Genomic DNA, 26,513 nt, shown 5'->3' with positions numbered 1-26,513 from the left:
CTGGGAATTTGAGACCAGCCTGGGCAGCATAGTGAGACCCTGTCTCTATAAAAATAAATTTAAAAAGTTAGCTGGCCACGATGGTGCAGGCCTATGGCCTCAGCTACTCGGTAGGCTGAGGTGAGATGATTGCTTGAGCCCAGGAGATCTAGGCCGTGGTGAGCCATGACTGTACCACTGCAAAATCAGACCTGGGTGACAAAGTGAGATTCTATCTCAAATAAAATAATTGCTGGCTGGGTGCAGTAGCTCACGCCTGTAATCCCAGCACTTTGGGAGGCTGAGGCAGGTGAATCACCTGAAGTCAGGAGTTCGAGAACAGCCTGGCCAACATGGTGAAACCCCATCTCTACTAAAAATACAAACTTAGCCAGGCCTGGTGGCGTGTGCCTATACTCCCAGCTACTTGGGAGGCTGAGGCAGGAGAATAGCTTGAACCCGGGAGGCGGAGGTTGCAGTGAGCTGAGATTGTGCCACTGCACTACAACCTGGGCAACAGAGTGAGGCTCTGTCTCAAAAACAAATAAATAAATAAAATGAAATAAAATAAAATAATAGTAACTGCTATCATGTCTGTTGATCCAAAGTTCTATTTTGGCAGTATTATATGTCTTGTGATTAAAACAAAGTGAAAACCATAATTATTTTCTAAGTTGTGCTTCTTTGGGTAGTCAAAAGTTCTTGAAATCTGGTGCGTTACAATAAGATAAATAAAAACAGTTCTTGGGATAGAAAACCTCAGGATTAGTGTGTCAGGACATATTTTCAGAAACGAACACTAGATGTCAGCTTTCAGGCAAGCTTTTCTGAGTCACTGACCCATTTTTCCCTCCTGACAAAACCCAAGCCAAGTCTTTTCTGAACGTAGAAACTTTCCTCCCCAGGGAACCCCACTTCCCCAGGGCTCTCCCACTGATACCCCTGTTAGGAGAACAGTTGAGCTATTAAAGTTAGCAGGAACTAAACTAGAAAGTGAAGCACCATGGAGGTTTCCGGGGAGACATTAACTAAAAAACAGAGAAACAAACAAGAAATCTAACCTGCAATTCCCTCCCTCTCCCTCTACTTTACTATCCTTTAAAAGAATAAACACAGGGTGGGTGCATCGGCTCATGCCTGTAATCCCAGCAATTTGGGAGGCTGAGGCTGGAGGATCACTTGAAGCCAGGAGTTCAAGACCAGCCTGGGCAACATGGAGAGACCCCATCTCTACAAAACATAGAAAAATTAGGCAGGTGTGGTGTTGTGTGCCTGTAATCCCAGCTACTCGGGAGGCTAAAGCACGAGAATTGCTTGATCCCAGGAGGCAGAGGTTGCAGTGAGCCAAGATCATGCCACTGCACTCCAGCCTGGGTGACAGAGCAAGACCCTGTCTCAAAAATAATAATAATAATAATTTTAAAAATACACGCCTGTAATCTCAGCACTTTGGAATGCCAAGGCGGGCAGATCATGAGGTCAAGAGGCTGAGACCATCCTGGCCAACATGGTGAAACCCTGTCTCTACTAAAAAAAAAAAATTACCTGGGCGTGGTGGTGGGCGCCTGTAATCCCAGCTACTCCGAAGGCTGAGGCAGGAGAATCGCTTGTACCTGGGAGGTGGAGGTTGCAGTGAGACGAGATAGCGCCGCTGCACTCCAGCCTGGCAACAGAGCAAGACTCTATCTCAATAATCATCATCATCATCATCATCATCATCATCATCATCATCATCATCATGATAGGCCATAGCTGGGCATGGTGGCTCAAGCCTGTAATCCCAGCACTTTGGGAAGCCAAGGCGGGTGGATCGCCTGAGGTCAGGAGTTCGAGACCAGCCTGACCAATATGGTGAAATATGGTGAAACTTTACTAAAAATACAAAAAATTAGCTGGGTGTGGTGGCAGGTGCCTGTAGTCCCAGCTATTCAGGAGGCTGAGACAGAAGAATTGCTTGAACCTGGGAGGAGGAGGTTGCAGTGAGTGAAGATCACATGACATTACACTCCAGGCTGGGCAACAGAGCGAGGGTCTGTCTCAAAAAACAAAAAAAAAAGCCTAGGTACAGTGGCTCACGCGTATAACCCCAACACTTTGGGAAGGCAAAGGTGGGTGGATCACCTGCGGTCAGCAGTTCGAGACCAGCCTGACCAACATGGCAAAACCCCATCTCTACTAAAAATATAAAATTAGCCAGGCATGGTGGTGCATGCCTGTAATACCAGCTACTTGGAAGGCTAGGCAGAAGAATTGCTTGAACCCAGGAGATGGAGGTTGCAGTGAACCAAGATCATGTCATTGCACTCCAGACTGGGCAACAAGAGCAAAACTCCATCTCAATCAATAAATAAATATTCGAAACAAAAATAATTTCATCTTTGTAATGAAGAGGGTGGAGCATGGGAAGAAGGAAATCTTCCTGAACCAATTCCAAAGACCTCATGTCGTGTGTGCATGGTAACAGCAAGTTTTTTCAGCATTTGCTCTTTTTTGTTAAAAAAACAAAACAAGGCCGGGTGCGGTGGCTCAAGCCTGTAATCCCAGCACTTTGGGAGGCCGAGACGGGCAGATCACAAGGTCAGGAGATCAAGACCATCCTGCCTAACACGGTGAAACCCCGTCTCTACTAAAAAGTACAAAAAAAATTAGCCAGGCGAGGTGGCGGGCACCTGTAGTCCCAGCTACTCGGGAGGCTGAGGCAGGAGAATGGCGTAAACCCGGGAGGCGGAGCTTGCAGTAAGCCGAGATCCGACCACTGCACTCCAGCCTGGGTGACAGAGCGAGACTCCCTCTCAAAAAAAACAAAAACAAAAACAAAAACAAAACAAAACAAAACAAAAACTCTACTCTCTGCCGATTTATGCCTTCAATAACTATTTATGAAGTATTTACAGGGTACAACTTAGTACATGTGTCAGTCTGTGGCAGATGGTGGAAGGCTAGAAAACACATTTGGACAAGGTCAATCCTCTACACTTCAGACCACTGCAGTCTCATGGAGGAAATAAGACAGTTACATAAAATGTCATAGTGTAAAGTACAGTTTCTGGCATGCACATTTTTTTGGTGGCACAGCACAAATTAAGTATTTATTTTATTTTTTATCTTTTTTTAGTTTTTTGAGACGGATTTTTGCTGTGTCACCCAGCCTGGAGTGCAGTGGCGCAATCTCAGTTCACTGCAACCTCCACCTCCTGGATTCAACTGATTCTCATGCCTCAGCCACCCGAGTAGCTGGGATTACAGGCACCACCACCACACCTGGCTAATGTTTTTTGTATTTTTATTAGAGATGGCGTTTCACCATGTTGGTCAGGCTGGTCTCGAACTCCTGACCTCAGGTAATCCACCCGCCTCAGCCTCTCAAAGTGTTGGGGTTACAGGCGTGAACCACTGTGCCCAGACAGAAATTAAGTCTTACTAAGAGGCCGGGCGCAGTGGCTCACACCTGCAATCCCAGCACTTTGGGAGGTCAAGATGGGTGGATTGCGTGAAGTCAGGAGTTTGAGACCAGCCTGGCCAACATGGTGAAACCCCCTCTCTAATAAAAATGCAAAAAAATTAGCCAGGCATGGTGGCAGGCGCCTGTAATTCCAGCTACTCTGGAGGCAAAAGCAGGAGAATTGCTTGAACCTGGAAGGTGGAGGTTGCAGTGAGCCTAGATCACACCACTGCACTCCAGCCTGGGCGACAGAGCAAGACTCTACCTCAGGAAAAAAAGAGAAAAAAAAAAGAGGCATTTTACTATTTTATGTTGGGTAAGCATGGAAAAGGAGGCAAACTAATTTATTTGAGTGTATAGAGAAGAAAAAGCAAGTTTTCCTTACCCATCATAAGGCTCATGGCTGAGACTCCTATAACAAAATACAGATTAACAAGAGAAAAGCATATACATTTATGTAATATAAATTTTACATGATGGGGAGTTTTCCTAAGGAAATAAAGACCCAAAGAAAAGTCTGTGTACTTTTATGCATAGGGTTGAGAAAGTGGATAGTTGTGCAGAAGTATGATTGAACAAACTGGGTATGATCTCACGGTAATAAATTGGGGACATGAGATTAGCAAGACCTGTTTGTTCAGATTCTTCTTGGTAGCCCTGTATGACATTCTTTCCACCCTGATACAGGGCAGGACACCTGTCACATGAGGGTTTTCAAGGGAGATAAGAGGATGACCTTCCTAGGCTTTATGGCCTGCTTCAGAGAAGGATGAGGGAGATGTGACAGTGGCCTTCCAGTGTATGCTGTTTTCTCAACTTCCAAGGTGCTATGCTTGGGGGTTGAGTTTCCTATGCCATATCAGTGCTTACAGTACGACAAGCAGCATGATGAGTGCTTTACAAAGCCTGCACTACGTATCAGGTAGTTTTTACTCATTTGTAAGATGAGCAATCTTCATATCTTCATTTTAGAAAGACTGACCAAAGGCCCATAGTCATACAGACAGATGGTAGAATCTGGAATTAAAACTAGTTTCCTATGCTACCATGGAGTGAAGCAAAAAAAGGAACTAAAACTAGGTCTAGGCTCGTAGGCTGGGTGTAGTGGCCCACGCCTGTAATCACAGCACTTTGAGAGGCCTAGGCGGGCAGATCACCTGAGGTCAGGAGTTCAAGACCAGCCTGGCCAAGATGGTGAAACCCCACTTCTACTAAAAATACAAAAATTAGCCAGGTATGGTTGTGTGCACCTGTAACCTCAGCTACTCGGGTGGCTGCGGCGCGAGAATCACTTAAACCTGGGAGATAGAGGTTTCAGTGAGCTGAGATCGGGTCACTGTATTCCAGCCTGGGCAGCAGAGTAAGACTCTGTCTCGCAGCCAGGTGCGGTGGCTCAAGCCTGTAATCCCAGCACTTTGGGAGGCCGAGACGGGCGGATCACGAGGTCAGGAGATCAAGACCATCCTGGCTAACGCGGTGAAACCCCGTCTCTACTAAAAAATACAAAAATCTAGCCGGGCGAGGTGGCGGGCGCCTGTAGTCCCAGTTACTCGGGAGTCTTGAGGCAGGAGAATGGCGTGAACCCGGGAGGCGGAGCTTGCAGTGAGCTGAGATCCGGCCACTGCACTCCAGCCTGGGCGACAGAGCGAGACTCCGCCTCAAAAAAAAAAAAAAAAAAAAAAAGACTCTGTCTCAAAAGCAAAGAACAGAAAAGAAAAAAAGAAGAGAAAAGAAACTAGGTCTAATGCTTCCTAAGACATATTAATGTTCTTTGTTTTTATTTTTTGAAGAGTTTATTTTTTTTCTTTTTTTATATATATATTTTTTGAGACGGAGTTTTGCTCTTGTTGCCAAGGCTGGAGTGCAATGGCACGATCTCAGCTGAGCCTCTCAAGTAGCTGGGATTACAGGTGCCCGCCATCATGTCCGTCTAATTTTTGTATTTTTAGTAGAGACAGGGTTTCATCATGTTGGCCAGGCTGGTCTTGCACTCCTGATCTCAGGCAGTCCACCTGCCTTGGCCTTCCAAAATGCCGGTATTACAGACGTGAGCCACTGCTCCCGGACATGACCCTTATGAAAAAATAAACTCTTGTCCGGGCACAGTAGCTCATGCCTGTAATCCCAGCACTTTGAGGAAAAAAAAAAAAAAAAAGTCTTAAGTGTTTGTTTTAGGACACAGGTCACAGGTATTTGTGTGTGTGTGTGTGTGTGTGTGTGTGTGTGTGTGTTTTGAGAGAAGGAGTCTCGGCCCAGTGCAGTGGCTAATGCCTGTAATCCCAGCACTTTGGGAGGCTGAGGCGGGCGGATCACGAGGTTAGGAGTTTGAGACCATCCTGGTCAACATGGTGAAATCCTGTCTCTACTAAAAATACAAAAATTAGCCGGGCATGGTGGCACGTGCCTGTAATCCCAGCTACTTAGGAGGCTGAGGCAGGAGAATCGCTTGCACCAGGCAGTCGGAGGTTGCAGTGAGCTGAGATCGTGCCACTGCACTCCAGCCTGGCAACAGAGTGAGACTCCGTCACAAAAAACAAAACAAAACAAAAAAAACAGAGAGAGAGGAGTCTTGCTGTGTTGCTCAGGCTGGAATTCAGTGGCTCGATCTCAGCTCACTGCAACCTCTGCTTCCCGGGTTCAAGAGATTCTCCCACCTCAACTTCCTGAGTAGCCGTGACTACAGGTGTGCACCACCATGCCTGGTTCATTTTTATATTTTTAGTACAGACAGGGTTTTGGCACGTTGGTCAGGCTGGTCTCAAACTCCTGACCTTGTGATCCACCTGCCTTGGCTTCCCAAAGTGCTAGGATTACAGGCATGAGCCACCGCACCCTGCAGTGACACAGACTTTATTCAATACTATCTTGATAGATCTAGGGATGACTGCAATGGGATTTTGCAATGGAGAGACAGAGACCGGCTCCCCCTTGTAATCCCAGCACTTTGGGAGGCAGAGGTGGGTGGATCACCTGAGATTGGGAGTTCAGGCCAGCCTGGCCAACATGGTAAACCCCGTCTCTACTAAAAATACAAAAATTAGCCAGGCACAGAGGCTCACGCCTGTAATCCCAGCACTTTGGGAGGCCGAGGCAGGTGGATCACCTGAGGTCAGGAGTTCAAGACCAGCGTGACCAACATGGTATAACCCTCTCTCTACCAAAAAATACAAAAATTGGCAAGGCATGGTGGCGGGTGTTTGTAATCCCAGCTACTTGGGAGGCTGAGGTAGGAGAATCACTTGAACCTGGGAGGCAGAAGTTTCACTGAGCCAAGATCACGCCATTGCACTCTAGCCTGGGTGAAAGAGCAAGACTCTCTCTGAAAAGAAAAAAAAAATAGCCGGGTGTGGTGGCAGGCCACTGTAATCACATTTACTTGGGAGGCTGAGGCAGGAGAATCACTTAAACCTGGTAGGTGGAGGTTGCAGTGAGCTGAGACCATGACATTGCACTCAACATTGCACTCTAGCCTGGGCAATAAGAGCGAAACTCCATCTCAAAAAAAAAAGAAAGAAGTCTTGGCTGGGCATGGTGGCTCATGCCTGTAATCCCAGTATTTTGGGAGGCTGAGTTTGGGGGATCACCTGAGGTCAGGAGTTTGCCTGAAATAATTAAGTTCCGCTTCAAATTCCCTTGTTCCTTGTAACTGCTAGTGTCCTTTCACTGCTAAAAACAATAAGTTCTTTTTCTGTAAACAACCCTTCATGCCTTTGCCAAGCCCAAACATGCCTTCCCAGCTAATTGGTAACAGACAGTCTCTCCCTCCCCTCCTCTCTTCACAAATTATGCTTTTACCCTATTTGGAAAAATTTAAGTCTTAGCTAATCGGGTTAACTTGGATTGTGGGTTCCAACTCCAGCCAATGGGGAGAGGACACAGAAACTGGAGCTGCGTTAGGGATAAAAATCCTTCTCTCCTTTGTTTGGTGTGCTCTTGCAATCATGACAGACGCAGGCAGCAGCCTTCTGCAGAAGTAAGTTTGCCTTGCTGAGAAACTTTCTAAGTGCTGATTTTCTTTGTGGCATCAAGCACTTGTTCCTAACAAGTTAGAGACCAGCCTGGCCAACATGGTGAAACCCCGTCTCTACTAAAAATACAAAAATTAGCTGGGCGTGGTGGCGGGGGCCTGTATTCCCAACTTCTTGGGAGGCTGAAGCAGGAGAATAACTTGAACCTGGGAGGCAGATGTTGCAGTGAGCCGAGATGGTGCCATTGCACTCCAGGCTGGGTGACAACAGCAAAACTCTGCCTCAAAAAAAAGAAGTAAGTCTTGGTGGGGCACAGTGGCTTGCGTCTGTAATCCTAGCGCTTTGGGAGGCCAAGGTGGGAGGATCAATTGAAGTCAGGAGTTTGAGACCAGCCTGGCCAACATGGCGAAACCCAGCTCTACAAAAAACACAAAAATTAGCCAGGCATGGTGGCGTGTATCTTTAATCCCAGCTACTTGGGAGGCTGAGGCACGAGAATCGCTTGAACCCGGGAAGTGGAGGTTGCAGAGAGCTGCACACCAGCCAGGATGATAGAGACGCCATCTCAAAAAGAAGAAGAAGAAGAAGAAAAACCTATGGCATTTATTTATCTAACGTGAAATATAACACACACACCAAAACTCCATAGAACAATATGAACCATAATAATTATAAAATATCACCCTCATAAACACTATTTATGTATATACCAGTTTTGTGAGCAGCCCCAAAATGCGCCCCCTCCTCCCAGGATCACACTCCATTTCTCTCCTCTAGAGGGAGGTAAACGCCACCCTGACTTTCTCACAAATTACTTTCTTGCTTCACTACACCCATTTTTTTCGGCATCTTCACTTTAATGTGCATACCTAAACAATGTGGTTTTGGTTTGACTGTTTTTTTGTTTGTTTGTTTTTTGTTTTTAATAACAAAAGACAGGGGTTTGCCATGTTGACCAGGCTGGTCCCACTCAGCCTCCCAAAGTCCTGTGATTACAGACATGAGCCAGTGAGCCTGGCCTGTTTTGTCTGTTTTTGAAGTTTACATATTTAGAGTTATACTCTATGTATTTTCTTTATGTATTGCTCTTTCCCTGAACATCGTGATATTTATGCACGCTGTATTCAGCTGTAATTTGTTACTTTCTATTGATATTCTATTACATGAATGCAGCACACTTTATCTCTTATGTTCATGGATAATGGGTTTCTGTTTGGGGCTATCAAGAATGTTCTTGTCCACCTATCCTGGGGCACAGGTGCTTCTCAAATATTAGTGTGTATATGTATCACATAGGGATCTTGTTGAGATACAGATTCTAATTCAGATGGTCTGCTGCTGGGCCCATGGAATTCTTTCCTTTGCCCAATTCTCTCTGTTGCCCAGGAATGCCTGCCTTCCTTCCCTCTCTGTTGCCCAGGCTGCAGTGCAGTGGCTCACTGCCAACTTCCACCTCCCAGGTGCGTGCCTGCCTGCCTGCCTGCCCGCCTGCCTGCCTACCTGCCTTCCCTCCCTCTCTGTTGCCCAGGCTGCAGTGCAGTGGCTCACTGCCAACCTCCACCTCCCAGGTGCAAGCAGTTCTCCTTACTCAGTCTCCAGAGTAGCTAGGATTATAGAAGCCCACCACCTCACCCGGCCAGATTTTTTGTTTGTTTGTTTGTTCTTAGATGGAGTTTTGCTCTTGTTGCCCAGGCTGGAGTGCAGTGGCACAATCTCAGCTCACTGCAACCTCTGCCTCCCGGATTCAAGTGATTCTCCTGTCTCAGCCTCCCGAGTAACTGGGACTACAGGCGCCCGCCACCATGTTTGGCTAATTTTCATATTTTTAGTAGAGATGGGGTTTCGTCATGTTGGCCAGGCTGGTCTCGAACTCCTGACCTCACGTGATCCACTTGCCTCAGTCTCCCAAAGTTCTGGGATTACAGGCATGAGCCACTGTGCCTGGTCAAGATTCTTAATATTTGTTATCCACAGGGGTAATCTTAATTTGTATTTTTTGGGGTATTTATGAGATTGCAAGGCTTTTTATATATTAGCCATTTGGAGTCTCCCTCCCCCCACCCCTTTTTTTGAGTCTTGCTCTGTCACCTAGGCTGGAGTACAGTGGTGCTGATCATGGCTCACTGCAGTCTTGGCCTCCCAGGCTCAAGCGATCCTCCCACTTTAGCCTGTAGGCAGAACTACAGGCGTGTGCCACACTGCGCCTAATTTTTATTTATTTATTTAGAGTCAGAGTCTTGCTCTTGTCACCCAGGCTGGAGTGTAATGGCACGACCTTGGCTCACTGAAACCTCTGTCTCTCAGGTTCAGGTGATTCTCTTGTCTCAGCTTCCCAAGTAACTGGGATTACAGGTGCCTGCTACCATACCCGGCTAATTTTCTACTAAAATAGAGATGGGGTTTTCCCATGTTGGCCAGGCTGGTCTCGAACTCCTGACCTCAGGTGATCCACATGCCTTGGCCTCCCAAAGTGCTGGGATTACAGGCATGAGCCACCATACCTGGCCTTGAATTTCCTCTTTTTGGAAAATGTTTGAGGTCTTCCTCCTTCCCACCTCAGTTTTCTTTGAAAAACTGTTGTGCCTTTTACCATTGTGGCAGAGGAAAAACCTTTCCTTTACTGTCTTAGGTTAGGGCCTGTGAATTAAACTGACAAAAGACAGATTCATAGAAGATTAAAAGTCTATTCATATGCATAGAAGATATAATAAGACAAATCGCTAGCTTACCAAATGTTGAAAGCTGGAGTGTAAATGCCTAATTCAGAAGGTGAGAGAGAGGAGAGAAAATTTACTGAGATGAACAAATAGGTTTCTCTAGGCAGTACAAATTGTAGCAGGACGAGCTGCAGACAAAACCCCTCAGACACTTGAGTTAAAGAAGGAAGGGCTTTATTCGGCCCGAAGCTCGGCAAGACTCACATCTCAAAAACCAAGCTCCCCAAGTAAGCAATTCCTGTCCCTTTTAAGAGCTTACAACTCTAACGGGGTCCGTGTGAGAGGATCCTGATTGATCGAGCAAGCAGGGGGTATGTGACTGGGGGCTGCATGCACCAGTAATTAGAACGGAACAGAACAGGACAGGGATTTTCACAGTGCTTTTCCATACAATGACTGTAATCTATAGATAACATAACCAATTACATCAGAAGTCCATCTTTAACTACCAGGCCCAGGGTGTGGCGCCGGGCAGTCTGCCTGTGCATTTCATTTCTGCCTTTTAGTTTTTACTTCTTTCTTTGGAGGCAGAAATTGGGCATAAGACAATATAAGGGGTGGTCTCCTCCCTTAAAATGAGTTTTCTGGAGAACCAATGGTTAATAAGAAAGTTTGTGATGTATGGTGGCACAATTTGAGCTCACTGCAACCTCTGATGCTCTGGCTAAAGTGATCCTCTCACCTAAGCTTCCCCAGTAGCCGGGACTACAGGCATGTGCCACCATGCCCAGCTAATTTTTTGTATTTTTTTGTACTGATGGTGTAACCACCCAAGGGGTTCACCTTGCCCACTGCCTAGACAGAGCCGATTTCTCAAGACGGGAATTGGAATAGAAAAGGAGTAATACACACAGTGAGAGCCAGCTGTGCTGGAGACCGGAGTTTTATTATTACTCAAATCAGTTTCCTTGAGCATTAGGGGAGCAGAGTTTTTAAGGATAACTTGGTGGGTGAAGGGAAGCCAGTGAGACAGGAGTGTCACTGGTCGACGGTGAAATCATAGGGAGTTGAAGCTGTCTCCTTGTGCTGAGTCAGTTCCTGGGTGGGAGTCCCAAGATCAGATGAGCCAGTTAATAGATCTGGGGGTGCCAGCTGATCCATCAAGTGCAGGGTCTGCAAAATATCTCAAGCACTGATCTTAGAAGCAGATTAGGGAGGGTCAGAATCTTGTAGCCTCCAGGTGCAAGACTCCTAAACAGTAATTTCTAATCTTGTGACTAACGTTAGTCCCACAGAGGCAATCTAGTCCTCAGGCAAGAAGAAATCTGCTTTGGGAAAGGGCTATCATCATCTTTGTTTTAAACTAAAAACTAAGTTTCCCCCAAAGTTAGTTCAGCCTAAACCCAGGAATGAATAAGGACACCTTGGAGGTTGGAAGCGAGATTAAGTTAGAGTCGGTTAAGTTAGATCTCTTTCACTGTCTCAGTCATAATTTTGCAAATGGGGTTTTGCCATGTTGCCTAGGGTGGGCAAGTGGTCCTTTTATCTTCCTCATGGCCATGAAACTCCCCTGGAGATGGGATTTACGGTAGGTTTGGTCTGTCTTTTGGGAACAAACCCACCTCAATTTTCAGAAGTTTCTGCTTTTAGTCAGATAAGGGAAGCTACGAGAAGACCTCTTTCTGCATCAGTTTATTGTCAAATGTCTTCAGTTTAAAGTAATCTTCATGGCTGGGCACGGTGGCTCACATCTGTAATCCTAGCACTTTGGAAGGCTGAGGCAGGTGGATCACCTGCAGTCAGGAGTTCGAGAACAGCCTGGCCAACATGGCAAAACCCCATCTCTACTGAAAATACAAAAATTAGCCAGGTGTGGTGGCAGGTGCCTGTAATCCCAGCTACTCAGGAGACTGAGACAGGAGAATCGCTTGAACCTGGGAGACTGAGATTGCAGTGGGCCAAGATCGCGCCACTGCACTCCAGCCTGGGTGATGGAGCAAGACTCTGCCTCAAAGAAAAAACAAAAAAAAAACCTTCACAGCAACTTTGGGTTCTGAGTAGGTCCCTATACCATCATGAAAATTTCCCAGGTGAAATTAAGAGAATGGTGATGACTTTTAACCAGCAAGCTGCCTTCAGGCACTTGTTTAACAAAGACACATCCTGCACAGCCGAAAATCCATTAAACCTTGAGTCACCGCAGCACATGTCTCTTGCAAGGACAAGGTTGGGGGTAGGGTCACAGATTAACAGCATCTCAAATACAGAACAAAATGGAGTCCCTTATGTCTACTTCTTTCTATATAGACACAGTAACAGGCTGATCTTTCTTTCTTTTCCCCACAATGCCTGGCTAATTTTTTTGTATTTTTAGTAGAGATGGGGTTTCACCATGTTGGCCAGGCTGGTTTCAAACTCCTGAGCTCAAGCGATCCACCTGCTTTGGCCTCTCTAAGTGCTGGGATTACAGGCGTAAGCCACCTTGCCCGGCCTGCAAATCCTTTTAATAGGAGGCAGAATTAATATTTAAAACTAATCGATAGGCTGGGCACAGTGGCTCATGCCTGTAATACCAGTACTTTGGGAGGCCAAGGCAGGTGGATCGCCTGAAATCAGGAGTTCGAGACCAGCCTGGCTAACATGGTGAAACCCCCCACTCTACTAAAAATACCAAAAAATTAGCCAGGCATAGTAGTGGGCACCTGTAATCCCAGCTACTCTGGAGGCTAAAGCAGGAGAATTGCTTGAACGTGGGAGGTGGAGGTTGCAGTGAGCCTAGATCACGCCATTGCACTCCAACCTGGGCGACAGAGCAAGACCCCATCTCAAAAAATCAAAACAAGCACAAAAACCTAATGTATAAAACAAATGCATAGGTGGGCACCCTTGTAGCCTCAGCTACTCTGGAGACGGAAGCAAGACTTGGCCAGGCTCGTCTTGAACTCCAAACCTCAGACAATCCGCACACCTCGGCCTCTCAGAGTGCTGGGATTACAGGCGTGAGCCACCCAGCCCGGCATCAAAGTCTTATCTGTATTGTTAACATAGGAATTTCGCTGTTGCACATCTGAAACGGAGACAACTTTGCTTTGAAATAGTTGTGCAGCTAATAAAAACATTCTTGCGGCTGGGTGTGGTAGCTCATGCTTGTAATACCAGCACTTTGGGAGGCGGGCAGACCACCTGAGGTCAGAAGTTCAAGACCAGCCTGGCCAACATGGAGAAACCCCGGCTCTACTAAAAACACAAAAAATGAACCTGGAAAGCAGAGGCTGCGGTGAGCCGAGATCACATTCCTGCACTGCAGCCTGGGTGACAGAGCAAGACTCTGTCTCAAAAGAAAAGAAAAATTATTGCTCTTGTTAGGGATACGTTTGGATTGTTGAAAATGACAGGGTAGCGAAGGGAAAAGTATGTGCTAATAAAATGGCAAGCCTAATTACCAGGGTAAATATTTTAAAGATTTTGAAGCATGTGTTTGAACAGCGCAGCTGGAGAAAATTATGTCAAATGTCTTGAGGACATGGAATGCCAAACACAAGGATCTAAAAATGGTAGTAGTGCTTTAATCCCACTGCCTTGGGACAGTGACAGAAATCAGGGACAAGAAGAAACACATTTCGGCCGGGCGCGGTGGCTCAAGCCTGTAATCCCAGCACTTTGGGAGGCCGAGATGGGCGGATCACGAGGTCAGGAGATCGAGACCATCCTGGCTAACACGGTGAAACCCCGTCTCTACTAAAAACACGAAGTGGCGGGCGCCTGTAGTCCCCGCTACTCGGGAGGCTGAGGCAGGAGAATGGCGTAAACCCGGGAGGCGGAGCTTGCAGTGAGCTGAGATCCGGCCACTGCACTCCAGCCCGGGCGACAGAGCAAGACTCCGTCTCAAAAAAAAAAAAAAAAAAAAAAAAAAAGATGGCCGGGCGCGGTGGCTCAAGCCTGTAATCCCAGCACTTTGGGCGGCCGAGACGGGCGGATCACGAGGTCAGGAGATCGAGACCATCCTGGCGAACACGGTGAAACCCCGTCTCTACTAAAAATACAAAAAACTAGCCGGGCGAGGTGGCGGGCGCCTGTAGTCCCAGCTACTCCGGAGGCTGAGGCAGGAGAATGGCGTAAACCCGGGAGGCGGAGCTTGCAGTGAGCTGAGATCCGGCCACTGCACTCCAGCCTGGGCGACAGAGACAGACTCTGTCTCAAAAAAACAAAAACAAAACGAAACAAAAAAAAACACATTTCTTGAATTGGGCAGCTGAAAACCTAAACAAATCACTATCAAGTCCGTTTATTTGTGTGTGTACATTTATTTATTTGTATTATTATTTGAGACGGAGTTTCGCTCTTCTTGCCCAGGCTGGAGTGCAATGGCTCAGTCTCGACTCACTGTAACCTCCGTCTCCCGGGTTCAAGCGATTCTCTTGCCTCAGCCTCCAGAATAGCTGAGATTACAGGCATGAACCACCACGCCCAACTAATCTTGTATTTTTAGTAGAGGTGGGGTTTCTCCATGTTGGTCAGGCTGGTCTCGAACTCCCGACCTCAGGTGATCCGCCCACCTTGGCCTCAGGAAGTGTTCGGATTACAGGTGTGAGCCACTACGCCCGGTATTATTATTTTTTAACGAGACGGGGGTCTCACTATGTTGCCCAGGTTGGTCACGAACTCCTGGGCTCAAGCAATCCTCCTGCCTCGGCCTCCCAAAGTGCCATTTGTATTTTATATACTCTTAAAGACCATGGGGCAGATACAGCACAGATGGAAAGTCAGCTTTGAGTTAAGCCTGTTGGAGATGTAGCAATACCACGCAGAAACACAGAAAGATGGGGGGTAGGGCTGGGTGCAGGGGCTCACTCCTGTAATCCCAGCATTTTGGAAGGCCAAGGCGGGCGGATCACTTGAGACCAGTAGTTGAGTTGAGACCAGCCTGGGCAACAAGGCGAAACCCCGTCTCTACCAAAAATATAAAATTAGCCAGGCACGCACCTGTAGTCCCAGCTACTCAGGAGGCTGAAGTGAGACCATCGCTTGAGCCCGGGAGGTGGAGGTTACGGTGGGCCGAGATCGCGCCACTGCACTCCAGCCTGGGTGACAGAGTGAGCCCCTGTCTCACGAAGGGAAGGGGAAGGGAAAGGGAAAGGAAGAAAGAAATGGAAGCGGTGTAGGACCGAAGGAATCTGGGACGGAAGCTCACCCCCTGGAAGGCCTAGGGAGACAAGCGCCGGCGACGTGTCTCCACCACGCGTCACCTGCATGCGCGGTCCACACTCCAGCGCCGGCTCTCGCGAGAGCCGCGAGCAAGAAAGGCCACCCTTTGCCTGCGGCACCCTTCCTCCCGCTGTCAGGGTGATGGTCGCGATAGTTGCACCAGCAGAGGAGCGCGAAAACCTCTTGTGCTGCCTCCCAGTGACCGCCAGTTCCCGGACCACGTTCTCCCTAGGAGCCCAAGAAGGGCGAACAACCAGGCGCGCTTGGCCGGTCTCGGGAGGAACAAGTGGCGGAAGTGGGATTTGGGAGACAATCCTGGAGTCGGTGTGCTACGCATGCGCCAATGGAAGCGGCCTGGCGGGTGGAGGCAGTGACCGCGCGCAGGCACCAGCGTCCCAGAGGCCTATCGTCTCGCGCGCAGAGCCGCGCGGTACGCGGCGTCACAGCACATCCCAGCTAGGGTCCAGTCACGTGACCCGCTCGTGGCGGTCCACGTGGGGCGTTGTAGTAGCATTTAGTGAGTCAAGCGAACCTAGCGGGCTGCCGCCCTAGATCAGTTTCTCCGTCAGATTCCATTTCCTCCCGCGGCACCTGAACCGGCGCGGCCATCTGCGTCTTCTCGCTCCCTGGGGATGGGGCCCGTAGCCCCCTTCTTCACAGAAGGGAAAGATACTTGAGCAGGTGGAAGAAACAGGTGCCTGGGACGCTGTCCCGACCCCCACACGATGCACTGAGACCTGAGCTTACCCTCGCGTGTCCCATCGTGCCGTGATTCTGTCGCGGCCCTATGGGGACTCTGCGTGTTTTGCGGTTTTCCTTAGTCCTGTGGCCCGAGACCTTTGCAGTCTCCCTGCCGCAATGGAGACGTCCTAGGAGGGTCTTCTGTTTCCCTGTTTAGGGAAATGGAAAACCTACATAGTTTAGTAACGAATTGTAAGAGTAGTCCAAAGTCTTCCCACAAAGACGACTCCAAGCCACCATGGCTACCATAGCAAATTGAACGATATATAAGAGGAAAACATAATTCCAGTCTTAAATAGTTCTAGAATAAAAGAGGGAAGGAAGACGAAAGCGGGAAACACTTTTTAACTTTTTAATGGCCTAGCACAACCCTGATAGGAAAACCTGACAAGAACAGCGAACGGAAGGAAAAGTGTATGCAAATTTTGCTCATGAGTGTAGACGGAAAAATCTGTAAGCAAAATATTAGCAAAATCTAGTATTATGTGAAAGGAATAATACCATACCCAAGTTAAGTGGTGTTTTGTTTTTTGTTTTTTTGAGATGGAGTCTTGCTCTCTCTTGAGGCTGGAGTGCAATGGCGCGATCTCGGCTCACTGAAACCCCCACCTCCTGGGTTCAAGTGATTCTCCTGCCTCAGCCTCCCGAGTAGCTGGGATTACAGGTGTGCATCACCACGCCCGGCTAATGTTTTTGTATTTTTAGTAGAGATGGTGGAGGGGTTTCACCATATTGGTCAGGCTGGTCTGGAACTCCTGACCTCAAGTGATCCAACCCCCTGGGCGTCCCAAAGTGGTGGGATTACAGGCGTGAGCCACCTCGTCCGACCAAATTAGGTTGTTTTAACATTAGAAGACAAATTACTGTAATTCAGGATATTAATTAATGGAGAAAATATCATCTTAGTAAATGTAGAATAAATTATTAAATTTAACACTTATTCATGATAAACACTCACGGAAAACCAGGACTTGAAGAGAAATTAATCTTATAGAGGGTATCTGCAAAACACCATACACCAAACATCCTACTTAATGGTAAAGGATTGAAAGGTTTATCTTTAAGAACTTGGGGCCGGGCGCGGTGGCTCAAGCCTGTAATCCCAGCACTTTGGGAGGCCGAGGCGGGTGGATCACGAGGTCAGGAGATGGAGACCATCCCTAGCTAACATGGTGAAACCCTGTCTCTACTAAAAATGCAAAAAACTAGCCGGGCGTGGTGGTGGGCGCCTGTAGTCCCAGCTACTCGGAGGCTGAGGCAGGAGAATGGCGTGAACCCAGGAGGCGGAGCTTGCAGTGAGCCGAGATCGCGCCACTGCACCCCAGCCTGGGCGACACAGTGAGACTCCGCCTCAAAAACAAAGAATAAAAAAAAAAAGAACTTGGGGCCTTTAACTCTACAGTTTCCCCCAGTTGTGACTTTGCTGATTCCATATACATAGACCATTTCAACATGTTTCTCTGTCCTGTTTCCTGCTAATTGGTATGGTTGGATTATTTTATTCCTTGGAACATAGTAATCATAATTATTTTGTAATCTGTATTATGATAATTCCAGTGTCTGAATTTTTTTCAAGTTTCTTTTTTTTTTTTTTTTTTTTTTTTTTGAGACAGAATCTCACTCTGTCACTCAGGCTAGAGTGCAGTGGTGTAATCTTGGCTCACTGCAACTTCCCTCTCCAAGGTTCAAGCAATTTTTGTGCCTCAGCCTCCTGAGTAGCTGGGACTACAGGTGTGCACCATCACAGCTGGCTAATTTTTTTTTTTTTTCTTGAGACGGAGTTTTGCTCTGCTGCCCAGGCTGGAGTGCCGGAGTGCAATGGCACGAACTCGGCTGACTGCAACTTCTGCCTCCTGGGTTCAAGTGATTCTCCTACTTCTGTCTCTCAAGTAGCTGGGATTACTGGCACCTGCCACCACACCTGGTTAATTTTTGTATTTTTAGTAGCGATGAGGTTTCACCATGTTGGCCAGGCTGGTCGCGAACTCCTGACATCAGGTGATCCACCCACTTCAGCCTCCCAAAATGCTGGGATTACAGGCGTGCTGGGATTACATGCCCGGCCTTTTTCAAGTTTTTTTTTTTCTGCTGCCTGATGTTTATGTTGTGTATCATCCACGGTGTCTTTCATTTTGCCCAAGCTGGACTCAATCTCCCAGGACTCAAGAGATCCTCTTTAGCTTCTCAAGTAGCTGGGACTACAGGTGCATGCCAGAACACCCATAGTGTCTTGTTTCTTTGTGTGTTTACTTTTTGTTCTTGAAAAAGTATTTATGAGAAAAAGTACTTGTGGCTTCTTTTGGAGAAGATCTTTGTTTGTTTCTGCTAGGTGCCTTGAAGCCCTTTCAGTCTGAGACTAGCTTTCATGGGTTCGTTGGGTCAAAGCAAATGCAGGTTACAAACATGGGTGAAAGCTGCCCAGTGACCACATCTACTCAAAGATGGGATTTTATTTATTTATTTATTTGTTGAGACAAAGTCTCACTGTTTTGCCCAATCTGGAGTGCAGTGGTGCAATCTCGGCTCACTGCAACCTCCCAGGTTCAAGTAATTCTGCTGCCTCTGCCTCCTGAATAGCTGGGACTACAGGCATGCACTACCATGCCCGGCTAATTTTTGTATTTTTAGTAGAGACGGGGTTTCATTAGTTGGCCAGGCTTGTCTTGAACTCCTGACCTCATGATCCGCCTGCCTCGGCCTCCTAAAGTGCTGGGATTACAGGCGTGAGCCACCACACCCAACCAAAGATGGAATTTTAAAAATGTTCTTTGCCTCCTCCCCACTCCCATTATAGTCAATGCAAAAGCAACCTTTCCCAATGTTCTGAGATGCTGGTACACCTTCACTCTCAGGGCATAGCCTATGGAGTCCCAACTTAATATAGAAAGGGTCATCTAGTAGCATTTTTACCATGGAAAGCCCTAGACATTGGATGCTGTTTCCATGGATGCTGTTTCCATGCCCTGTGAGGCTACCAAAAACAACTAGATGTTGCCTGACTGGCAGATATCCTCAGGGCAAGAGTAGCTTTTGTGCTCTTCTGTTCCATTTGCTTCTCTGGGTTCTCACATTTTCTTAGCTTTTATCCTAATAATTTCTTACTATCAACAACTTGATGTTTTGGGAAATGTGCCTTATATTTTATTCAGTATCTTTATTTTATTTTATTTTACTTCTTTGTTTTGTTTTGAGATGGAGTCTCACTCTCTCACACAGTCTGGAGGGCAGTGGCGCAATCTCCGCTCACTGCAACCTCCGCCTCCTGGGTTCAACCGATTATGCTGCCTCAGCGTCCTGAATAGCTGGGATTATAGGTGCCCACCACCACGCCTGGCTAATTTTTGTACTGTTAGTTGACACGAGGTTTCACCGTGTTGGCCAGGCTGGTGCCGAATTCCTGACCTCAGGTGATCTGCCCGCCTCGGCCTGCCAAAGTGCTTGGATTACAGGCGCGAGCCACTGTGCGCAGCCTGTTCAGCACCTTTAGTCATTATCATTGGGCACATTGGTTGAATAAACCAGCCTATCATAACTGGAAATAGATGTTTGACATTTCATTCATTTTCTTCAGTCTGTTTATTTTATATCTGAAGATACATTACTGAAGGCTAAGTTCCTATATCTTTTTTTGGTTTTTGTTTTGTTTTTTGAGATGGAGTCTTGCTCTGTAACCCAGGCTGGGGTGCAGTGGCACGATCTCAGCTCACTGCAACCTCCGCCTCCCTGGTTCAAGCAATTTTCCTGCCTCAGCCTCCTAAGTAGCTGGAATTACAGGCACGTGCCACCACACCTGGCTGATTTTTGTATTTTTAATAGAATTGGGGTTTCACCATGTTGGTCATTGAATTTTGATAGAGAGATAGCCAAAGTCAGACTGAATTTCCTTATCTTTTTTAGTTGACACGTTCTTTTTATATGGATAGGCCATTTTTTTCAGGGTCAGACATGGAGAAGATTTACTGTAATTAGTCTCTTAGCTATTGGGTCCCTCTCCCACTAGCTAAGTAGGAAAAGAACAACCCCCAACTTCCAGGGAGAATGCAGGAAATCAGCTAATTTTTTTGTGTTCTAGTTTTCTATGTTTTAGTGTTCACATGTGCATATACACATAGACATGATTGACAATGCAATATGGGTGATTATGGACATTCATTATTTACCGTGTCCCCACTATGTGCCTTAAACTCTGCTGTGTGCTTGATTTATACCTTTGGATATAAGTTCTTGGACTTATGAAGCATATAGTCAATTAAAGAGCTAGATTTTCGAGAATAGTGAAGCAACCTATTTTTTTCTTTGTGAGAGAGGGTCTGGTTCTGTCACTTAGTCTGGAGTGCAGTGGTGCCAATCATGGCTCACTGCACCCTCGACCTCCTGGGCTCAAGTGACCCACCCGGGCCTCCCATAGTGATAGGCATGAGCCACCACACATGGCCAAGCAACTGTTATTTAATTAGAATTGTCACAAGTGCAGCCGTGACAAAGTACAGAGTGTTATAAAAGTATAAAACAGAAAGACATAACCTAATTTGGGAGATTTGGGTAGGTTTCAATGAATAAGTTACAAATTAATGAGAGAACTGAAGGAGGAACTGGCTAGGTGAAAAATTGTGAAGTGAGCCTTGTGGGCAGAGGGAATGTAATGTGCAAAGGTCCTGAGATTGAACAGAGCTCGAAAACTTACAGAAATTGAAAAAAAGGTTAGTGCTGTTGCAGCATTCTGAGCAAAGAGGAGAGTTGAATCTGGCCACATCATATAGGACTTTGTGGGCAATGTTAAAGAACTGTGACATTGGCTGGGCACGGTGGCTGATGCCTGTAATCCCAGCACTTTGGGAGGCCCGGGCGGGCGGTTCACATGAGGTCAGGAGTTCGAGACTAGCCTGACCAATATGGTGAAACCCTCTCTCTACTAAAAATACAAAAAAATTAGCGGGACGTGGTGGCTCACACCTGTAGTCCCAGCTACTCAGGAGGCTGAGACAGGAGAGTTGCTTGAACCCAGCAGGCAGAGGTGGTAGTGAGCTGAGATTGCGCCACTGCACTCCAGCCTGGGTGACAGAGCAGGACTCCCTCTCAGAAAAAAAAAAAAAAAAAGGAATTGTGACATCATCCTGATAATATAATTATTATAATTTTTTTTTAAGTAGTAAGTTTTTTAATCCACTGAAAAATACAAGAGCACAGGCCAGGTGTGGTGGCTCATGCCTATAATCCCAACACTTTGGGTGGCCGAGGCAGGTGGATCACGAGGTCAGGAGTTTGAAACCAGCCTGACCAGCATGGTGAAACCCCGTCTCTCCAAAAATACAAAAAAATTAGCCGGGCGTGGTGGCACGTGCCTGTAATTCCAGCTACTCAGGAGATTGAGGCAGGAGAATTGCTTGAACCCGGGAGGCGGAGGTTGCAGTGAGCCAAGATCGTGCCACTGCACTCTAGCCTGGGCGACAGAGCTAGACGCCCTCTCAAAAAAAAACAAAACAACAAAAAAACAAGAACACAAATCTACGTTTATTTATTGACTTTTCATTAGTTTAAAACCTTGAAGGGTCCAGCATCACTCAGATTCTGTGTCCAATAGCCTTAGCAGGAAGATTGCTTCGGAATTTGCCACGAATCAGGTCACTGTTTCCGTGGGCCCAAGTTACCTTCTCCCAGATTACTCTGGTTTTGTTTGGTTTGCCGCCAGGAGTCAATGTATTGTTCTTTGCTTTGTATACATAAGTGCATCTCTTGCCCAAACAGAATTCTGTTTCATCACGGGCATAAACATCTTCAATTTTAAGAAGAACTGTCTGCTCCCTTTGGTTCTGGAGACGCCGCTTATAGCTGGCAAAAATGACCTTGGACCACAGCTTTCCAGACATAGTTCCTTTTAGAAGTCCTGTTCCCAGCAGACCTCCACAGGAACCAAGATTTTTAAGCCAGGGGGAGATGTGCTCAAATTATGTTTTTTTCGGTGTTGTTTTTTTGAGATGGAGTTTTGCTCCTGTTGTCCAGTCCGGAGTGCAATGGTGCAGTCTCGGCTCATTGCAACCTCCTCCTCACGGGTTCAAGTGATTCTCCCGCTTCAGCCTCCCAAGTAGCTGGGATTACAGTCATGCGCCACCATGCCAAGCTAATTTTGTATTTTTAGTAGAAGTGGGGTTTCTCCATGTTGATCAGGCTGGTCTCGAACTCCTGACCTCAAGTGATCCACCCACCTCAGCCTCCCAAAGTGCTAGGATTAAAGGCATGAACCACAGTGCCCAGCCAAATTTTGGTTTTTATAATGCAGTATTACTTAGCTGAAAATGGAGGATGGACATGGGCACAAGTGGAAATGCAGACCCCAGTGAGATGACTGAGAGTCTAGCAAAAGATGAAGGCATTTGATAGTGAAGTCTAAAGAAGTGTATAGATTCACAAAGCATTTAAAACGTAGCATCAGGCCGGGCGTGGTGGCTCATGACTATAATCCTAACACTTGGGGAGGCTGAGGTAGGAAGATTACCTGAGTCCATGAGTTTGAGAATAGCCTGGGCAACATAGGGAGACCCCCGTCTCTACAAAAAAATAAAAATATTAGCCAGGTGTGGTGGTGTGTGCCTGTACTCCCAGCTACCCAGGAGGCTGAGGTGAGAGGATCACTTGAGCATGGGAGGTTGAGGCTTCAGTGAGCCATGATTGTGCCACTGCACTCCAGCCTGGGTGATGCAGTGAGACCCTATTTCAAAATAAAATAAAATAAATTAAAAGGTAGGATCCTGGGAGTATGGGGATAAATTTGATATGATGAGATGATCAAGAGAGCTGCCGTACTTTTCTGAAGGAATCTAGGTTCCTCTCACTCCTCCCAGGAAAACAAAAGATTTATATTTTCTTTCTTGAATAAGGCTTTATACTATTCGGGAAGCAGAAAGTAAACATTGAAAGTTTGGTCAACATGACACATAATCTAGGCAAACATAGTTGGAGGAAAGAGGGAAATGCCTATAAAAGGAGCTAAGTAAAAGCTGTACAGCTCTGGGGGGCTTTTTGGGGGAATCAAAGGAATTAGAGGAGTTTCTGTTGAAGATCTACTTTTTGGACTCAACCCATGGCTGTGCTCCCCTGTGTCCTCTCACCCTTCCTGGGCCTCATGGGTCACCCTGGTTTCTGAGACCTAGCCTCCCATGGTCTGACCCTCACCACTGTCACCTACATCCCCTTTGTGAACCTTGGGATTGAGGTCTATCTAGTTTCAGTCTCTGAGGCCAAACCACAGTGCCTCTTCTACCCTAATTAGATATAACTGTGTTTCCTGGTTAATAGCTATCAGTTATTGAACACCACACTGCATACCATCCGCTTTACTCTGCATGGAAGCTATCCCATATCACGTTTAATCCTTCTAACAACTTTGAGGAAGATTCATTATCATTCTGCATTTTAAGATGAGGAAATGTGGAAAAATGAAGGTCAAGGAGTTTAAATGTCTGGCCCAAGTTAATAATTCCTGTAATTGGCAGATCTGAGATTCCAATGCTGATCCACCCCACTCCACAGCCCTGACTTTACAGGGTACTGTGTCTGGTTTATCCTCTCTGCTTCACCTCAATCTTAACTCTGCCTAAGATTTGTGAGCCTGTCTGGAAACATCACTTGAATTTCTGATCATTTCATTTGCCTGGCAGTGTTGAGAAGTGGGGCCTGTAAGAAGTGATTATGTCATGAGGGCTGTACTCATGAATGGATTAATGCCATTATCTCTGGAGTGGGTTAGTTATCAAGGGGGTGGGCTTCTGATATAAAAAATTGAGTTGGGGCCAGGCGCGGTGGCTCACACCTATAATCTCAGTACTTTGGGAGGCCGAGGCAGGTGGATCACCTGAGGTCAGGAGGATGGTCAGGCTGGTCTCAGGTGATCCACCTGAGACCAGCCTGACCAATATGGTGAAACTCCCGTCTCTACTAAAAATACAAAAGTTAGCCAGGCATGGTGGCGTGTGCCTGTAGTCCCAGCTACTAGGGAGGCTGAGACAGGAGAATTGCTTGAACTCGGGAAGAAGAGGTTGCAGTGAGCCGAGATTGTGCCACTGCACTCCAGCCTAGGTGACAGAGAGATATTCTGCCTCAAAAAAAAAAACAGTTGACACCACTTCCTCTCCCTATCTCTTGCCCATCCAACAAGGCCCTCACTGGCACCTTGATATTGAACTTCCCAGCCTCCGGAACTGTGAGAAATAAATTTCTTTTTAAAATAAATTACCAGTTGGTGGCATTCTGTTATAACAATACAAAGCAGACTAAGAGAACTTGCCATTCTTGTACTGCGTCCTAATTCCTTCTAACTTTGCCATGATGGCACACAGGAAGAGCCAGAGTCCAGTCTCTGAGAAAACAATTTCTGTCAATGTAACTTTGATTGGGACATTTAGGGCAAGAGGATTAATTATTGGGCAGCTTTACTGCTTAGTTTACTTTTCTTTTTAAGACAGAGTCTCGCTCTGTCACTCAGGCTGCAGTGCAGTGGCTTGATACTGGCTCACTGCAACCTCCACCTCCCGCCACCTAATCCCGGTCCTGCTTAGTCTGCTTGATTATTCATTATTTTTCTCTTAAGTCTTTTCCTGTATGCTTGGTTTTCTTCAAGACCGTTTTGATTAAAGCCACTTTTTGTTTCACTGCTGTTTTTCTCTGAATGTGAACGCAGAAATATGTGTTAGGTTTATATATGCAGCTCTTTATTCCTGCATTATCTTGTATTGGTAAAAATCTGAAATAAACTACATGTCCATATTGAGTCTGGTTAAATAAAAGATGATAACATATAGCCCAGAGTGGTGGCTCACGCCTGTAATCCTACCACTTTGGGAGGCTGAGGTGGGCTGATCACTTGAGCTCAGGAGTTCAAGACCAACCTGGCCAACATGGTGAAATCCCATCTCTACTAAAAATACAAATATTAGCCGGGCATAATGGTGCATGCCTGTAATCCCAGCTACTCTGGAGGTTGAGGTAGAAGAATCGCTTGAACTCGGGAGGTGGAGGTGAGCCGAGATTGCGCCACTGTACTCCAGCCTGGGCGACAGAGTGGGACTCCATCTCAAAAACAAACAAACAAAAAAAATTAGCCCGGTGTGGTGGTGTGTGCCTGTAGTCTTAGCTACTCCAGAGGCTGAGGTAGGAGGATTGCTTGAGCCCTGGAGGCAGAGGTTGTGGTGAGCCAGGATTGTATCGCTGTACTCTAGCCTGGGCAACAAAGCAAGGCCCTGTTTCCAAAAAAAAAAAAAAAAAGAGAGAGAGAGAGGTTATTGGACTTTAGATTGATTGGAGCTTTGAGATTTTTGTTATTTTTTTTAGTTTTCTTTACCACTTAAAAAAAATATTACCATTGAGAGCAAGCTTATTTTAAAATTAGATTTGTTTGTTTGTTTTTGTTTTTGTCTTGAGACGGAGTTTTGCTCTCGTCACCCAGGCTGAAGTGCAATGGTGCAATCTCAGCTCACTTCAACCTCTGCATCCTGGGTTTAAGTGATGCTCCTGCCTTAGCCTCACGAGTAGCTGAGATTACAGGCATGCATCACCACGGCCGGCTAATTTTGTATTTTTAGTAGAGAGGGAGTTTCTCCATGTGGGTCAGGCTGGTCTCGAGCTCCTGACCTCAGATGATCCGCCCATCTTGGCCTCCCAAAGTGCTGAGATTACAGGCGTGAGCCACTGCACCCACCTGCCACTACTTTCATTGCCGAAAACCACAATTAATTTTGCCCTGACTACACCTAGCAGCTACTGTTTCTAACTTACATATCTAAAAGTATTGGTTCAGGTCTCAATGGTACAATTTATTCAATGACATCAATATGCAAAGGGTTTTGTGTTTCTGTAGTGCAGTGGGTTCTCAAAGGACATTGTCAAAATCTCTAAGGAGATTAACCCAAGTTTGTGGGCTGTTTCTGGGATTTCCAAAATTTAACAGGCACTGGGGTACAGAAGAAAAAGCATAAAGGTTGAAGCTGATAGACATGGGTACAAACCCTAATTCATCTCTCAGCTAGTTTCAAAACAGCAGCAAAGTTAAACTGTCTAGGCTTTATTTTCTCATCTTTAAAATGGGGAAAGAAATATTAACTCAGAGGGTTGTGGGGAGACCTGAATTAGAGTATGCCCATGGAGCAACTGGTGAATGGAAGGTGCTCAAGTCCACAGGTGTGTCCTCACTCCCTCTAGTAACAAAACAGTGCAGTAGGCCTGCCACACTTGCAGTTTACATCCTAGATCCGACCAACTGCAGATCAAAAATGTTCAGAAAAAATAAAAATAAAAAGCAAGAATACAACAATAAAAATTATACAAATAAAAAAACAGTATAACAACCATTTAAATAGCACTTACATTGTATTAAGGTATTATAAATAACCTAGAGATTTAGAGTATTTGGGACATACAAATTTGACACCATAGTATACGCACCAGAGTATATTAGGGACTTGAACATGCGCAGATTTTGGTATCCGTAGGGAAAGAGGCGGGTGTCCTGAAACCCTGGAGGCTTGTGTT

General features: G+C 46.4%; 1 long non-coding RNA gene and 1 pseudogene across 6 annotated transcripts in view; both read right to left on the bottom strand.

The window, feature by feature from the left end:
* The window catches only part of LOC119624358 (uncharacterized), a 53,920-nt gene extending 37,828 nt beyond the window's left edge, over nucleotides 1-16,092 (bottom strand). For 2 of the 6 annotated variants that reach the window (XR_012094780.1, XR_005240427.2), the window contains exons 1-2: nucleotides 15,238-15,705; nucleotides 1,525-1,642 (exon numbers count right to left, since the gene is read on the bottom strand). This is a non-coding gene — a long non-coding RNA (uncharacterized lncRNA). Of the gene's footprint in view, nucleotides 1-1,524; nucleotides 1,643-15,237 lie in introns of all 6 variants that reach the window. The other 4 variants (XR_012094784.1, XR_012094783.1, XR_012094781.1 and 1 more) reach the window with 4 other exon arrangements.
* A 5,458-nt stretch (nucleotides 16,093-21,550) lies between these two features.
* LOC103219467 (large ribosomal subunit protein eL33 pseudogene) lies at nucleotides 21,551-21,859 on the bottom strand (annotated as a pseudogene).
* Nucleotides 21,860-26,513: the final 4,654 nt, after the last annotated feature.

The sequence above is a fragment of the Chlorocebus sabaeus genome, chromosome 12 (assembly GCF_047675955.1).
Source record: "Chlorocebus sabaeus isolate Y175 chromosome 12, mChlSab1.0.hap1, whole genome shotgun sequence".
NCBI classification, from domain to species: Eukaryota; Metazoa; Chordata; class Mammalia; order Primates; family Cercopithecidae; genus Chlorocebus; species Chlorocebus sabaeus.
This window is presented reverse-complemented; position numbering and strand designations above follow the sequence as displayed.